Source organism: Dipodomys merriami, unplaced genomic scaffold, assembly GCF_024711535.1.
Source record: "Dipodomys merriami isolate MVZ:Mamm:240054 unplaced genomic scaffold, mDipMer1.0.p SCAF_756, whole genome shotgun sequence".
In the NCBI taxonomy this organism is placed as follows: domain Eukaryota; kingdom Metazoa; phylum Chordata; class Mammalia; order Rodentia; family Heteromyidae; genus Dipodomys; species Dipodomys merriami.
The window spans coordinates 187,182-205,130 of NW_027206353.1; the positions used below are offsets into that span (position 1 = coordinate 187,182).

General features: G+C 46.1%; 1 pseudogene; it reads left to right on the forward strand.

Moving 5' to 3' along the window:
* Positions 1 to 4,249: 4,249 nt before the first annotated feature.
* On the forward strand, positions 4,250 to 5,183 carry LOC138818419 (transcriptional regulator protein Pur-beta-like; annotated as a pseudogene).
* Positions 5,184 to 17,949: the final 12,766 nt, after the last annotated feature.

Genomic DNA, 17,949 nt, shown 5'->3' on the forward strand with positions numbered 1-17,949 from the left:
CCAAGTGAGTGACCAACGCAGGTGCCTAGTGGTCACACTGAGGCAGGTGGAGGGTCAGCTGATGTTTGCCAGCTGGGGTCATCTCCTGTGCACAAGTCTGAAAAGACCGGGGCGGCATGTTGGCAGTAAGGCGAATGAGGGTGGGAGGGAGGGGAATGGGGTGGCTGCTGTTGGGGCTGTTTGTGTCCCCGTGGATGCAGATGGGCCTGGCACCTTCCCTGACAGCAACAGAGCCCATAGACTTGTATTGTTGATGGTAGGTTGGCATGGCATGCTTGTGGGCATGTGGGATGAGAGATGACAGTGAGGCCAGAATTGCCTCCCAGTGTCAAGTGACAAGCTAATCCAAGTGAAGGCTCTGGGACAGCAAGGACCCTGTCTTTTGCTGTCTGTCCCTATGAGGCCTCCCACCTGTCCCAGAGGGGGAAGGATGATGGGCCTGTATGGGACTCACAGTACTGGGCTGGCCAGTACAAACTTCCATGGAGCTGAGCGATGGGAGCAGTAACTCACCAGCTAATGCCTCCTATACTGTGTCTAAAATGAAACCTTGATTCTTGTCGATAAAGATTACTGCCCAGCTTAACTCAATTTCACACTCTCAAAAGCTACCACTGAGAGATCATATCCTATGTACCTTGACAGCAGTGCCTTGTCCTGCTGTGTCTGATACCTCAGGCTTTGGAAAAGGAGGATAAGGATAGTGCAGATTTTCCATGGACCGAGCTTCCAGTTGTGCTTCTGCCACTCTGCTGGTCCTCAGAGCTGACCTATGGGCAAAGGATGTCTATATTCCTGTCTAGTGACCTGGGCCAATTCAACCTGACCACACACAATGGGACCACAGATCTCTACACAGATCAAATGCCTGAATGTATGTAGGTGCAACCTGGAAAAGGCTCATCTTCTGTGTGTCTGCTTCCCAAGGGTGTAGGCATCACTCAGAGACTACGAGCACATCTGGTTCAGTGGCCCAATACAAGGGCCTAGCCCCAGACTCCAGTGAGCCCTCAGACGTCCTTTCCCTGTACCTTCCCTCTTCACTCATGCCATGTGCACAGGCCAGAATGCCACCACTCCCTCATGTCCCAACCCTCATGCTCCTGCATCCACAACCCCATACAGCCAAGCCCAATCCTACCTCTGTTACCTCAACCTCAGGGCCCTCACGATTCTCAAAACCCCTTTCAGTCTTAGCCTTGAACACTAGTCTCTCTGCCTTTGGTCTCGCCCACTGAGCTCACTTAAACCTCAACCTACTCAAGGCTCCTTGTAAACTGTTTACAGCCTCCTGTTCCTCATTCTGCAGTGCAGCTTTCACCACTCGCTACCAGCTATCTTGCTTGTACCCTGCTTATGCAATCTGTCCCCCAAACTCCCTTCCCATTAATGACAAAATGCTATTTCCTAGTGGAAAGAATGCCCTTCAGCACTTGGTAGGGGTAGGTGAAGTTCCCCACCCCCACTCAAGAGTCTGACCCTGGAGAGCATCTCCATGGCAAACCCACCTGGCGTTTACTACACCATATCTTCCCATGACGTAAGTGTTCTGCCTGCAGGGCAGGTCTTGATGGCATTGGACTAGAATAATTGCATGTCTGAGGTCCAGAGTGCCTGACAGCCTACACCTTGGGCTACCTTTTGCCACTAGTAACAAGCAAGTTTGTCAGGACTTACTTTGTCATTTCTCTGCTTCTGGACTCTGAGCTCCTCCAGGACCAGAGACATTTAAGCTTATAAGACAAAAATGCAATGCCCAGAGGTAGGGACAAACCACATCTCCTCCTTGGGCTGCCAGAAGGAAAGGACCTTCCTCACCTGCACGATGGCCTCCACACCCACTAAGCCAAAAGAGCCAGAGCTGGGTAGCAGCTACCATGCCATCAGACAGGGCCAAGTCATCCCTCCAGATAACTCAGGGCTCTGTTTAGAGAAGGTCTCTGATCTGTCAGCTCACAACCTAACCACCTCAAGTCCAGCTGTAACCATGGGCAGGATAACAGGTAAGCAGGAAGTCCTCAAGAGGGATTTGGCAGCACTCCCTATGAACTGCCCTCGCCTGTGCCAACACACATCACATCATGAAAGCCCCCCCCCAACTCCAGAGGACATTCTTCAGCAATCCTTACCAACTCCCAATGGCTATGCTTTGGCATAGATCAGAATCCACAGATGCACAGTGTGATCCCCTATTGCTAGCGATCTCCAGTATCAGAGCAGCAGAGGACATGGCTGGGTGTAATCCAGAGATAAGTGCAAATGGGGAAGGAGCCTTGCGACCCTGGCCCCATCTCTGTCCTCAGCTGTGGCTTTGTCAGTCCCTACACATCCACATCGACGGAGGCAGTTCCTCCACTAGGTGTCCTCCGTCGTCGCGACAGAGCTGGTCCTCGGCACACATTTGAACAGCAGATTCCTTGAGGTCCACGGCCTGACTAACAGGTCCAAGGAACTGCCAAAAATACTCTGGTTCTACCTGAGAAGCATGGCTTGTGTTCCTTCTGAGAAGGAACAGACAGGGAAGGGTCCCCTGGCCTAGTGGTGGGGAAACAGAAGTCATGACTTGGTCCATATCAGTGGACAGACAGATTAAGAAGGCTCAATGGCAGTGCAAGACTGAGGTACTATTGGTGTCTTTCTCATTGTAAAGCACCTTGATCAAGTGGCTAGGTCCTTTACCTCTGAAAGGAGGTCAGGAAACAGAGCTTGTGTCTATGCTGTCCTCAGAATGCTGGAAATTGAACTCAGACACTTTCACACAGTAGAAAACTGCTTTAACCACTGGTCTACCTCCTCAGTCGTTGGCTTTCTTTTGAGACAATCTCACTATGAAGTTAAACCCTGGCCTCCAGCTGCTCTTTACCTGTCTCTTCCACCTAAGTACTAGAATTATAGATGTGGCCCAGCCCATCTACTCTTGTTTTCCCCTTGAGATCTGCTTAGAGCCAGGTCATCTTCTAAGTAAGAATTCATCAAGGCAACTTGGATGCAGAAGCATTTCCCTGTCCGTCCATGGCTGGCTCAGTCATCTAAGTCTCTACATGAAAGTCAGGCACACATCCATTCTGCGCATCTCCTGGATCTGCCTAAGATGCCACTCCTTTGAATAAAGCAAGGCCTGGTCATTCCCAGAGAGGAAGAAGCCCCAGAGAGTACACTATTGATCCCCTAGTGAGGACGTGGCTAGTAACACAAGCCCTGAACATGTAGACTTTGCACCAAGACCTCAGGTGAGCTTCTTTTATCCTGAAGTGTGAAGTGGTGGCCTGATTATCTAGCACTTATACCAGTGGGTTGTGAGCCCAGGATGTGGCAGGTAGAAGTGCTCATGTACAGCAACAAAGTCCCATTAGGGACTGGCCTAGCCACCCACTCCTTGGTCTAGAACATATAGGTTTTTTGACAGTGTGACAAAAAGGAAGAGGGAACAGAGCCAGCATTCCAAGAGAGGTTTTCTAGGTCTCTGAGGCTCAGCTGTGCTCTCTGCTGGGCAGTGGCCCTCAGGATGTTGGCATAGATGCATTAGAGTCTCTGGTGTGCATGGTACATGAAACACTTTCAGCTTTTGCTGGCTGCAGAGCAGGCCAACCTGCAAGCAGGCAGCAGGCAGCAGGCACAGCCTGGCACTCAACCAAAGACCCTGATGTAGGCTACCCAAGGTAGAAGGTGAAAGTTAAGAGTGGGTTTTACAGACACACACTGAGTCAGAGATCCTGAGGGAGGAACCCCACCAGCTGTTGCTCCAACCAGCCCTGCAGTGGATGGTGCTCAATTCTGACACTCAATTTAATGTCGCATGAGCAGAGTACAAATCCATACATTCCAGCCGTGTGACCTTCAACCAATGCCAGTCTTCGCACTTAAGAATAGTAATTCCTCTCTATAAAATGGGCTTATTCACCACTGGCAGCAAGTATGGCAGCCTTTCGGTCATCACGGTCAGCAAAGGCAGCCTGGAAGGTGGTCACCCAATGGTGGTGGTGCCCTATGATGACAGGCCACAGTCTCCTTGTCACCATTGGCGAGCACCTGGAAGCCCACTTGGGTAGAGTACCCCAGCTCAGTAACAGCCACTGGCCCAGCACACAAGAATTCTCCTTGGGGGATGGGGGATGGCGGCGGCCGGCGATGAGCAGCGGGAGCGCATGAGGAGCCGGCAGGCAAGGCTGGGGGGCCCTGGAGCGCGAGCCGCAGGGCGGAGGGCGGGGGCGAGAGCACAGTGGGCGGCGGCAAGGCAGTAGCCAAGAAGATGGTGGACAGCAACAACGGCAGCTAGCACGGCGGCGGTGGTGGCGGCAGCGGTGGCGGGAAGGGAGGCTTCCAGCCCGCACCCCGCGATGGCGGCCAGCAGGAGAAGCAGAAGCTGGCCTCGAAGTGGCTGGACATCCAGAACAAGCGCTTCTACCTGGATGTGAAGCAGAACACCAAGGGCGGTTTCCTGAAGATCGCAGAGGTGGGCACGGGCAGCTCCAAGAGCCGCCTCACGCTGTCGATTGTGGTGGCGGCCAATTTCTGTGACTCGCTGGGCGACTTCATCGATCACTACGCACAGCTGGGCCCCAGCAGCCCCGAGCAGCTGGCAGCGGGCGCTGAGGAGGGCGGCAGGCCGGCGCACCTCAAGAGCGAGTTCCTGGTGTGTGAGAACTGCAAGTACTACCTGGATCTCAAGGAGAACCAGCGCGGCTCCTTCCTGCACATCCGCCAGACCGTCAACCGCGTCGGCGGCTTTAGCGCAGGCCCAGGGCCTGGCGGCCTCCAGAGCGGCCAGACCATCGTGCTGCCTGCGCAAGGTCTCATCGAATTCCGACACGCTCGCCAAGCTCCTCGATGACTACGGAGGTGAAGACCACGAGCTGGCCAGAGGCCCAAGAGGCGGTGCCGGTGGGGGGGGGCTGTACGGGGAACTCCCGGAGGGCACCTCTATTACGGTGGACTCCAAACGTTTCTTCTTCGATGTGGGCTGCAACAAGTACAGAGTTTTTCTACTGTGTGAGTGAGGTGAAGCCGTCCTACTGCAATGCCATCACCATGCCCTTCAAGGCCTGGGGCAAGTTTGGTGGCGCCTTCTGCCGGTATGCGGATGAGATGAAAGAAATCCAGGAGCGGCAGAGGGATAAGCTTTACAAGCGTCATGCTGGGGGGGTGGTGAGGAGTCCTAAGGCGAGGAGGTGGATGAGGATTGAAATGGCAGCTTTCCCCCCTGGCCTCCCCCACCCTGTTACCCGCGCCCCCCACCCCCCATCCCCCTGGCTAGTTCCCATTCTTGCTCATTCCCCTGTGAGCTAGTGGAGAGGGAGCCCGGGAGGCCACCAAGGGAGAAAAAAAAACCAACAAAATTAAAAAAAATAATATAGTTAAGAGAAATAACCATAAGACAACAGTCTTGAACAGTGAGTAAAGCAGTAAAGTTCCAGAAATTGACAGCAACCTGCAGAGGACAACAGCATCTCCTCACCTGCAAGTATCTCAGCTTCTATTTCCCACCCGAGGTTCCTAAGCTCATCTAGATAATCCTGAAGGGGATAGATTTCGAGTCTGTGCCCCTAAACACATCTGACTTACCCAGATCCATCTGTGTATAACAGTTGAATTTGTGTTGTACCTGGGTAAATCTAAAGGATCTCTCCAGGCCGAGCCGCCGTTGCAGTGTCTATCCTTCACCTTTATTCTAATCAGCCTTTTGGATCGAGATCTTCACGGAAATTCTTGAGACAGAGAGACCTTTGCAGTTACCCAGTCCTGAGAGTCCAGGTTTATGAAAAGGAATGCAACTTTACACAATCATGGACAAGGCAAAAAAGAATTCAAGAAGCCATCAGTGAATCAAAACAAATTGGATTTTTTTTTAATGATTTTGCATGGAACCTGGCCCCATGTCTTTTCTTTGCAGAATTGTTTTCCGGGATGCAAAAATTCAAAAGCCAATGCTTGAACTAGAGAATTCATTACTAAAATAGTTTAAAAGTTGGGCAAAAGGATTTTTTTTTTCAAAAAATAAAAGCAGTTTTACATTGGGGGTTGCTGAGGTAGGCACAATACGTCAGGCATAAAGCACAAGGCAAACTCGTTGAGTGGATGGGTTGCTGCTCACTAAAGTTCTTCCCTTGATCTCTAAAGGTGGAGGTCATTACCAAGAAGTGGCATTGGTGTGAATGAGAGCCAGATCCCATGGCTCTAGCATATGAGCAAGTGAATTATGGCTAATTTGGCTGTTATAGCCACTGATTGGCTGCATTTTTAACTGTAAAACTTGATGATTTTCTGCAAAAGGGACAGTATGGCTACAAGCCTGAGCTTTAATGGAATATGCATCCTCACAGAGAAGTTGGAAATAACTAAAACTGAAGTCTTAATTCACCTTCAGTTTAATCTGTGGATTTGTTCAAATACTAAAGATCCTCAGGTTCAGAATTCCAGCATCATTTATTCTTTAAAACAAATTTTTAAGAAATTGATCCATCTTATTAGTACCTCACAATCAAAGTTGGCAAATGATGGATGAATGATTAAAGCAGTGCACCCGGTGGAAGCTGAAATCCATCTGTGAATGGAATTGATGTGAACGTGAATATGCTGACTATATCCTGGAAACATTTTTATAACATCTTGAAATTGCAACATACTGGCATTGGCCAGTTTATCCAGCTGTCTTTCAAGAATAAAAGTTGGGGTTTTCATGGATCACCTCTTCTATATTTTAAGTGGATTTTCAGTAGAAATGATTTTTATTAATCAAGTTAATCCCACCCCATCAAAAGGTATTTCTAGAAATGTCACAGGCCTAGGAAACTTTGAATTGAATGGGAGCTAAGGTTCTTTCCAAAGTTTTCAGGTATTCTTTGTGTGACACCTTCTCAACCAGGAGGCAAGTAACCCCATCTCCACAATCTTAGTATTTTTTAACTGCATGCCTGCCCTTTATTTGAGCTGCCTTTTTAATTTATTGCATATCCTTTTTATTATCTTATTTTGGTATTCAATCTATACAATCGTTTTCTATTTATTGGGAAATAAGTAATATACAAAACGGTCATTTTCATGTATTTGTGGGTGGCTGAGAGGGAGGGAGATACTTATGTATATAAAATTAGGCCTTTAAAAAAAAACTAGACTATGACTCAGAATAATGTTGATCTTAGGTTCAAAGAAATAGAAGAGTCACAAACATTGGTGCCCTTTTCAGACTATTTCTCTACTCACATCATTCACATTAGAATTTTTAAACATTTTTTATAGATTTTCTTTTCAAATTTTCTCCTTTGCCAAGAATGTTTACTAAATTGTATGGGAGCAATAGTATTTTTGATGTTTTAATGACATCCGTATACTTGTACTGTATTTTGTACCACAAGGCAGCTGTTTTCAATAATGTCTCGCTGTATTTACCCATGTGTTTTGAGTGTTTTGTTTCTTTGCTGCGGAGAACAAATTCCTAGTTTTAGTAAAGGAGATGAGAAGCTAGCATTAGGCTTGCAGAAACTGTTTAAGTTTCAACTCTGAGGCATCAATGGAAATTAAGGTTGCAGCTATTAGTTGATCGCTATAACTTTTGCATTTTCAAATCATGTACAATTCCTGTATAGACCAACTTATTTTCTTGCTTCAGTGGTGATTCTGTTGCTCAGCTGCAGTGAGCCAGTTCAATTTTGCAAAGGTGGAGTACCTCTCCTTTTCAAGGGAGTGGTTTATTAACCTTTTTTCTTTTCTTTTTATTTGGCTGAATTGCAGTAACTAGCCTTGCCTTTCTATTCTGTAGAAATGACAGGGTCTTCACAATCTTTACCAGTGGCTACTAAGCTATAATTAGCTGAATAGAAAGAATGTAGAAGTGGTCTGAGGCGTATAGAGTATATGCCAAGAACACTACCATATATGGCATCAGCTTTGGTTACCAGAGAAATTTTCTTAGTCATAAGACCATATAACAGTTATATATCATATGTAAGTCTTTAGATATCAATTTGAGAATCCTCCAAAAAAAGGAGCAAAGAATGTGTAAGCTATGTGATGGCAAAAGTAATTTATATTAAAATTTTGACCTGCCTGTGTAAGATTAAGTGGTGAATGTCCTAGTGGTGGGTTTTTTAGTCTTAAACCAACCTCTGAGGTTTATTTTTCCTGCAGGGGTGTTTCCTCGCCTCTCTTCCAATGTAGGAAGATTGCAGAAGGATGTGGATTAATTGTAGCATTTCACTGATCCTCATTCCTGTGACTAGGGACAATAGAAATCTGCAGAGCATGGAGATTCATTCATTAATACTAGCTTATTAAAGGAAATAGTCTTTGTTCCAGTTAGATAATGGCATTATACAAACTCTGGGAAGCAACTAACTTTTTTGTTTTGTTTTTAGCTGCTTACTACAAACGCTTTAGAAGTTGTTTTTAAAATTTGGCAAACATCCCAGCTAATGAAAATAGTTACATTCCTTAGAAATAGGGAACTAAAACTCCTTTTCAAAAAATTGAGTTTTATTTCAAACTAGCTACAGAGATAAGCCTTTTTTTTTTCAAACAGTCAAAAGAGTCGGTCTCTGTGAAGAGATGTAACTCTAGGTTTCTATTGTCCCTTCTCATCATTTCAGCAAGTGAAATGGCAAATCTGGTGAGCAGATCTTTCAGTGCATATGCTGCACCAAACAAAATGTCAGTCTGTATAGCACCAAAAATCAATCTGAAAAGTAAACCCCAAACCCCCAAATACCCTATGGAACTGTTTGAGGCATATAGGTGGTACAACTGGCTGTAGCTGTGGTACACACATGGCTACTTGTAATGTCACTTTCCATAATTATTTACTGCAGAATGATTGAGAGACTTTTGGTGCAGGCAGCCATTAACCTCCTGCTTCCTTTGTTACGTCTGGGTCACGTTGCAGTAAATTGCAGGTCTTTTAAGAGTTTCAAGCTTCGGTTTTCTCAAAACAAAACAATTATCTTGTCTTATCTGAAAATGCAGGGTTGTGGGCAAAAGAGGCTGGTTACAATAATGCCCTCATATTGAGTGGTCTGTAAATGGCTGCACACTTCAGGCACTGTTGTTGACGAAGATGCTTAAATATGACCTTGACTGGCTTTACAGGGGTGTAGAATGTAATCTACACAAGGTGACTGTGCATCTACCTTTCTCTTGAGGTGGATAAAATTAAGAAGCTGGAGTGTGTAAACCATGCACATAAGTATTCTTCACTGTAAATTTGGTTTTCATTTTTAACCCAATTATGTAATTTTTCCAATGCACAACTGATCTCTAAGTAGATATTCATTTGAAAATCGTGTGGCCTTGATCAGTGAGAAGGGAGAGGAAAGAAGTGACTTTTTGCTTATATGAAAATGACTTGTTTCCTGAGAGTTGTTCTATAACACTCTAGGTATGTTTTTGATTGTATCCTTTTTGATTGGGGAACGTTAATGTTTTGATCCTGGAGCTAATTCAATTGAGTTTTCTATGTATCAGAATTTCTCTGATGAATAACAAAGTTGACAGCTTTGATGTCCAATCTCAGGTTTTTTTTAAAATATAGTGGAGTGAAATCCCCACTATTATGAATTCTTTAAATCAATATTAATTTAGGACACTTTAAAAGTCTTGTGCATAAGTAAGGCCTGTTCAGAGAGCAGACTTTTTTGCTCCTTATCCACAGTTGTGAAAAAGTGTCAAGTGATTTTTGCATTGTATATTTCCATTTTATCCCTGACATATTTCTCAAAGATAAAGCACTTTTTGATCATGAAATGCATAGGATCTTTGTGTGATGTGGATCATGGTTTCTCAGGCTCCCCTAGATATTCTGTTTATGAATATTATTCTAACTTTATGTCAGGAGAGTAGAAATCTTTGCTAACGTTAGAAAGTTTGTATTGTTGATTTAGAATACATTTTGATAGTTTCCAATGGATGGGAGAGTAAAAAATGCTGCATTAACAATTTAATAAGTTACTTTCCCTTAAGCCTTAAGGTAACTTTTTCTTTTCTGTCAACAACAGCACTGAAGTTACAGTAAATGAATGAGATTATCAGTTTTCAGGGTTGTTTTAAGAGTACTGTAAATCAATTAGCTATCTTCTGAAAGAGTTACAATTCCCATTCAGTATACTGGATAATGGGTGTAAGGGTGGGGGTAGGGCAGGGTGGGGGGAGATAGTTTGTAGAAAAGAAAAAAGAAAAAAAGAACCATGTTTACCTTAAAATACAGACAAGAGAAAAGTCCATATGTCCCATTTGAAATTCCATACTCAAGGTGGAAATGACAAATTACAGCCTCATTTCTTCTGCTTTTAATTTAGAAAAAAAGTATTCATTTTTAATATTAGCTTCAGAAGTTTCTTGAGATAACTGGACTCTTGAGTAGCAATTTCCATTGCCATATCTGACTTGACTGTCTAAGTCATCCTCAGACCTTATTCTTAAAACCTAGTTTCATTACTGGAACATGTGCAATCCACTTTTCAGTACTGAAAGTTAAATTCAGAAAATGGAAAAATAAAATTGCATCAGCATTGTAAAGATTTCTTGTCCTGGGGATTCCCAATTGCAATGTGTCCCCCTGAATCAAGCAAGGCCTTTGTGAATGCATTTTGTATTTCCTAATGCAGTATGGAATATACTGTCCACGTCTGTTCACAGTCTTACTCTCGTTTGAGACTCTAACTCATACTTTCTTGGAATTAGACATTCCAATTGGGACAGATAGAACCATGTTAAAGCAAGCAGATACCATATTGTTAGCTTTACCACAGTAAACTAGTAAAAGGAAGAGCACAACTTTATTAGAAGCTAAACTAGCATGATAGTGAAATTTTTTAACTCAACTTTTCTAATTGATTTTTGCATCCGGGAGCAATTTTTATTTTCCCCATGCTATATCTGCTATCCACTGACAAATAAGAGAGGGCACTGTAGGGAGCCAGGGTAAACGCCATTACAAGATGGCGCCCACTCCCTTGCAGCTTTGAGGTAACCACTCCATTTCAGGCAGTGCTTGGCGGGACGGTGGGTCCTGGGCTTTGCACATGCGCGAGCCACGTAGAGTCCCCAGCCAATCCCGTGGCACCTGGTGCCGGTGAAAGGCAGACGACCAATGATAGAAAGACCCGTGTTCCTATTCCCTATATAAGCGGCCATGTTTTGGGTGCACACTCTCTCGCGCTCAAGCTCTCCCATCAACTAAAAGGCTCTCCAATAAAGCGTGATCTGAGAAGACTCCCGGTGTGGAGGTCGTTTTTTCTCGCTGGCCGAGAAGGCGTTTGCCGCAAGTGGTGCCGAAACCCGGGACCCGCGCGAGAGGCCGAGCAAGAGCCAGAACTCAACACGCGGAGAGGGGACATCGTTAAATATCCCCCGGTATGCTGTTCACTGTAGATTTAGATATTTATTGGTTGCTTGCATTGCTTCTTCCTTTGTGGCTTGTCTTTTTGATGGTGCACACTTGCCTCGAGGAGGTAGGGTTTGATTTAATCCAGGAAGGATGCAAAGTACTAACACGGCATCAGGATAGTCTATCAGAGTCAGCATCCAGTAAAGGTGAGGAAAATAGGCCTAAAAGAAAAAGGGAAAAAAGACAAAAGGATCCTAAAGAATTAAAGCAGGAGGGACTGCAGTCCTCACAAAAGGAGAAGGTTCTTAGGGAGGAGGGGGTCTCAAGGAGACCCCTATGCCCTTCTTTAAAAGCAAATCAGTTCTCAGACCTACATATGGAAGGGCGGGACCAAGAATGCAGTGATCTTGTGAGTGACTCAGAGGAAGAAATGTTAGAGGAGGAGGGAGAGCATCTTGATCCAGCTCATAGTGAAGACTTAGAAGAGGCTGCGGCTGAGTATGAGGCAGACAGATATGGGGGGTGGCGCCCTGTAGGGGTGGGAGTACCGCAGCAGCCAGGAAGAGGAAACGGAGCTGGCCCTCACCCGTCGGCCCCCCCGCCCTGCCCGCCGGAGGGGCGGAGTCACTTTATAAAAGGAAGCACCTGGTCGCGGCTGGCGGCCGCTTTTCCAGTTTTTGAAAATCCAATTACTAATGAAAGAAATTTTGAGCCGGTTTCCTACTTCCAGCTTAAGGATTTAGTTGAGGCAGTCCGGACTTATGGAGTGACGGCTAATTATACCACTGCCCTGCTCCGAAGACTGACCGCCAATGCTATGACGCCCACGGACTGGTTTGAGGTAGCCCGTACCTGTCTCAATCATGGGCAGTTCCTCGATTTCCGGTCTATTGTTCAAGACAAGGCTCAAGCCCAATACAGACAAAATGTCCGTGACGGGCACCCGGACTGGACAGTAGATATGCTTCTCGGGCAGGGACCCTACACGGTAGACCAGACAGGATATCCCTTTGAAGTATACCGCCAGGTAAACGAGATCTTTTACAAGTCCTGGCGGGCCCTCCCAAACAAGGGAGAGATGGCTGGCAATCTAACAAAAATCATGCAGGCCCCTAATGAGCCATTTTCTGATTTTGTTGCCCGTATGCTAGAGACAGCCGAGCGGGTGTTAGGAAATCTGGAAACAGCCATGCCATTTGTACAGCAAATCATTTTTGAACAAAGCACCAAGGAATGTCAGAGGGCAATTACCCCAGTAAGAACTCAAAGCCTAGAAGCTTGGTTAAAAGCCTGCAGAGAAGTAGGTGGCCCCCTGACCAATGCGGGGCTGGCGGCTGCTGTCTTGTCGGCTGCCGGGGCCGCAAAAGATAGTAAAGGAAAAGGGTGTTTCCGGTGTGGTCAGTTGGGACATTTTAGACAATAGTGCCCACAAAATGGTGGTCCTGCGCAAAACATAACCAGGCTGCCAAGGACTCCAGGAGTGTGTCCTCGTTGTAAAAAGGGAAAGCATTGGGTCAACGAGTGCAGGCCAGTTAGAGACATCAATGGACATTTTATCCCCCAAATTACTCCAAACGCTGATTCGGAACCAGAGCCAAAAAACGGGAAGGAGGGCCCTCATCCCCAGGGCCCGAAAATTTATGGGGCATTTCAGACTCTGGCTCCCGGACAGCACCCACAACAACCCCCCAGCCAAAGAGAGCAACCTCAGGCTCCGCAGGGTTGGACCTCTGTGCCACCTCCGGACGGGTATTAACACAGCAGATGGGTGTCCAGATTGTGGAGACAGACATGAGAGGACCCCTAGATGAAGGCACTGTAGGAATAGTTTTAGGACGCTCCTCCTCCACAATGAGAGGATTAATAATTTTCCCGGGAGTGATTGACCCTGACTATACGGGGACTATCAAGGTCCTCTGCCATGTCCCCCATGGAGTGGTGTCCATTTCTCCCGGGGATAGAATCGCACAGCTCCTGCTTTTGCCTTCTCTTCATGGCAACTTCCCTGCTAAGGAGATAGAGGAGATAAAGGGCTAGGCTCCACTGGAGTCGACCTTACATGCCTGTCCATAACTTTAGACCAAAGACCCATGCTAACTCTCCAAGTGGAAGGGAGAAGATTTGAGGGACTGGTGGATACAGGGGCAGATCGAAGCATCATCCAAAGAGGGGAGTGGCCAAAGCAATGGCCAACTCAGAAATCCTCCCAGACCTTACAAGGGCTGGGCTATGCCGATGCCCCACAGTTAAGTGCAAAAGAATTGACTTGGAGAACAGACGAAGGCCAAGTTCGAAAAATGCAGCCATTTGTGGTAGACATCCCTGTCAATCTTTGGGGAAGAGATGTGCAGCAACAGCTAAAGCTAACTTTAACCAATGATTATTCTGAGGCCAATCAGAATATGATGAAACAGCAAGGATTTGTGCCAGCCTTGGGGCTTGGTCGGCGTCTCCAAGGACGCAAGGAGACGATAGAGCCACTTCATAAACAGGACAGGAAGGGTTTGGGTTTTTCTTAGGGGCCTCTGAAAACAAAGCTTCCACTGAAGGTGTGGTACCCATACCTTGGTTACCACAAAAGGCGGTGTGGGTTCCTCAGTGGCCCCTCTCTCGAGAAAAATTGGAAGTGGCTCAAACTCTTGTCCAGGAACAGCTGCAGCTGGGGCATGTTGAGCTTTCAGTGTCATCTTGGAATACCCCAATTTTTGTGATTAGAAAGGCCTCCGGAAAATGGAGATTATTACATGACCTTAGAGCAGTAAATGCCCAGATGCAAATTATGGGACCCATCCAAAGGGGACTTCCATGGCTCTCTGCGTTACCTCGAGAGTGGCCTATTTTAGCTTTAGATATTAAGGATTGCTTTTTTTCCATACCTCTTTATGAAAAGGATAGGGAGCGCTTTGCCTTTACTTTGCCCTCTGTTAATCATGAAACCCCAGATGCTCGCTATCAGTGGAAAGTTCTCCCCCAAGGGATGGCTAATAGCCCAACAATTTGTCAATTGTTCGTAGGGGATGCATTAACCCCTGTCAGGAAAAAATTTCCAAAAGTACGGATTGTCCATTATATGGATGATATCTAGTTGGCTGCTCCCTCGGTAGTGACTCTTCATAAAGTGTTTGGGCAGGTAACGGAGACCTTAGCTGATAAAGGACTGATTATTGCCCCTGAAAAGGTTCAACAGACTAGTGTTGTTCAATTTCTGGGAACCATAGTTTCTCCTACTGAGATTAAACCACAAGAACTTTCCATTCGAACTGGTCATCTCAAAACACTTAATGATTTTCAGCAATTGGCAGGAGATATTAATTGGATAAGGGGGTTTCTTAATCTCCCTCGGTCAGAGTTGTTACCTTTATTTGCCATTTTGGAGGGTGACCCTGAAGTCACCTCCTCTAGATCCCTGACACCTTTAGCACTAAATTCCCTACAAAAGGTTGAGGCAGCTTTGTCTAGGGCTCAACTTTCACGGGTTGATTTAAAATTACCTATCGATTTATGTATATTAAAAACAAAAAATTATCCCACGGGGGTTCTTTGGCAAAATGGCCCCTTATGGTGGCTCCACGGCAATTCTGTGGGAGCAAAAACTGTTCAATATTTTCCTGAATTAGTGTCTAAGCAGGCAATTTTGGGTATAAAGTATTGTTTGATGCACTTTGCAAAAATTCCAGATAAATTAATTATTCCATAAACCCGTGAGCAAGTTGAAATTTTAGCAGCCACAGTGGATATGTGGGCAATTCTTGTTTGCTCATTTCCAAATGTAATTGATAACCATTATCCTAAGCATCATCTGCTTGCCATAGTTAACAAAAATTTAGTGTATTTTCCTGTTGTCACTTCAAAGAGCCCTTGGTTGATGCTCTGACCATCTTTACGGATGGATCAAAAGCTGGACAAGGTGCCCTTTTTGTTCAAGGAAACAAACAGCCGGTAGTCTTTAATTTTCGGCCGAATGTCCCACAGGCTGTTGAATGTTTAATTGTGCTTGAAGTTTTTAAAAGATTTGATCAACCTTTTAATTTATTTTCTGATTCATTATATGTTGTAAATGCCGTTGCTTCTCTTGAAGTTGCTGCTTCAATTAAGCAGGCCAGTACAATTTCTAATGTTTTGTTACAGATTCAGTCCCTTATCTTAAACAGAAAACACTCTTTTTATATTGGACATATTCGCGCCCACTCTATGTTGCCGGGCCCGATGGCAAGCTGTAATGATTTGGTGGACCAGGCAACTCGGGCTGTGGCTCTGGTCGCTGCTGATCCTGTAGAATTGGCAAAAGACTTTCATAGATTGTATCATGTACCAACTAATACCCTTAGGAAAAGATATAATTTGTCCAGGCATGTGGCAAGAGATATTGTTAAAGCCTGTAAATCCTGTGTTACCTTTCTTCATCCTCCCCATGTGGGGGTAAACCCCAGGGGGTTGAGACCAAACGCCCTATGGCAAATGGATGTTACTCATCTGACAGAATTTGGTAAGTTAAAATATTTACATGTGTCTGTGGACACCTTTTCTGGTGTCATTCATGCCACACCTTTTGCAGGAGAAAAGGTGTCTCACGTCAAAATACACTGCTTAGAAGCTTGGGCAGCTTGGGGAAAGCCCCTTAGACTTAAGACGGATAATGGCCCTGCTTATACTTCCCATGGTTTTCGCGCCTTTTGTGCACAAATGCAGGTTGACCACACCACCGGACTGCCCTACAATCCTCAAGGACAAGGTATAGTGGAAAGAGCTAATAGAAGCATAAAAGAGATGCTTCAAAAACAAAAAGGGGGAATTGCTGAGTCAGCGTCCCCCAGGGAAAGACTTTCTCTTGCGCTCTTTTGTAGGGAGCCGAGGCGAGACTCCGCCCACTCCCTTGCAGTTTTGAGGATTACCACTCCAGACGGTGCTTGGCGGGACGCCTGGGCTGTGCGCGTGCGTGAGCCCGGTAGTGTCCCCAGCCAATCCCATGACACCTGGTGACGGTAAAAGGCAGGCGACCAACAATAGAAAAGACCCGTGTTCGAATTCCCTATATAAGCGGCTGTGTTTCGGGTGCACGCTCTCTCGCGCCCAAGCTCTCCTACAACTAAAAGGCTCTCCAATAAAGCGTGATCTGAGAAGACTCCTGGAGTGGTGGTCGTTTTTCCTTGCTGGTCGAGTAGACGGTCACTACAACTGGTGCTGAAACCCGGGAACGAACCTGGGACGGGACCCGCGCGAGAGGCCGAATTGGAGCCAGAACTCAACACGCGGAGAGGAGACGTCGGTAAATATCCCCCGGTATGCTGTTCACTGTAGATTTAGATATTTATTGGTTGCTTGCATTGCTTCTTCCCTTGTGGCTTGTCTTTTTGATGGTGCGCAGTTGCCTCGTGGAGGGAGGGTTTGATTTAATCCAGGAAGGACGCAAAGTACTAACGCAGCATCAGGATAGTCTATCAGAGTCAGTATACAGTAATGGGGAGGAAAAGAGGCCTAAAAGAAAAAGGGAAAAAAGACAGAAGGATCCTAAAGAATTAAAGCGAGAGGGGCTGCAGCCCTCACAAAAGGAGAAGGGTTTCAGAGAGGAGGGGGTCTCAAGGAGACTCCCTTGCCCTTCTTTAAAAGCAAACCGGTTCTCAGCCCTACATGTGGAAGGGCGGGACCAAGAATATAGTAATCTTGTGAGTGACTCAGAGGAAGAAATGTTAGAGGAGGAGGGAGAACAGCTCGATCCAGCTGATAGTGAAGACTTAGAAGAGGCTGCGGCGGAGCACGTGGCAGACAGATATGGAGGGTGGCGCCCCCTAGGGGTGGGAGTACCGCAGCAGCCAGGGAGAGGAAACGGAGCTGCCCCTCACCCGTCAGCCCCCCCCGCCGTGCCCGCCGGCAGGGAAGAGTCACTTTATAAAAGGCAGCACCTGGTCGCCATTAGCGGCCGCTTTTCCAGTTTTTGAGAATCCCATTACTGCTGAAAGAAATTTTGAGCCGGTTTCCTACTCCCAGTTAAAAGATTTAGTTGAGGCAGTCAGGACTTATGGAGTGACGGCCAATTATACCACTGCCTTGCTTCAAAGGCTAACTATTAATGCTTCAAAAGAGCAATGTGAATACAGCCAGAAGCTTCGGACAGGCCTGTAAAACAGCAGGTCCCGAACTTACCACTAACTAGCAAAACTGACAGAAAACTCATAGAAAAAGTTAAGAAGCCTTCCTGCTGGTGTGCACTCCTTACAATAGCAGACTTTTGCAAATGGAATTTTACAGTCTATATTTAAAGAATTGTATGTTTGTAACAAATAAAGTATGCGGAAAAGTGAAAAAAAAAAGAATTCTCCTTGGGGCAACAGCTCCCTATTAGGACTACCTTAGCCTGTCATGAGGAATTTCTGGTCAATAGGGACTGTCACCCAACTCTACTGCTAGCCCCTATATCCCATGCCCATCGAGGGCCCAACTACCCACCCTGCCTGCGTGAGCAGGTGACCTGGTTCCTACCTGCCAGAGGAGCCAAAGCCAAAGGAAGTAAGAAGGTCATGGCCACACAAAGGCCACCCATGCGTGTGAGCACATGGGCTGCAGCCAAACCTATCCAAGGAGCTCTCATCTCAAGGTGCATTTCTGAACCCATACAGGTGAGACACCTTACCTTACCA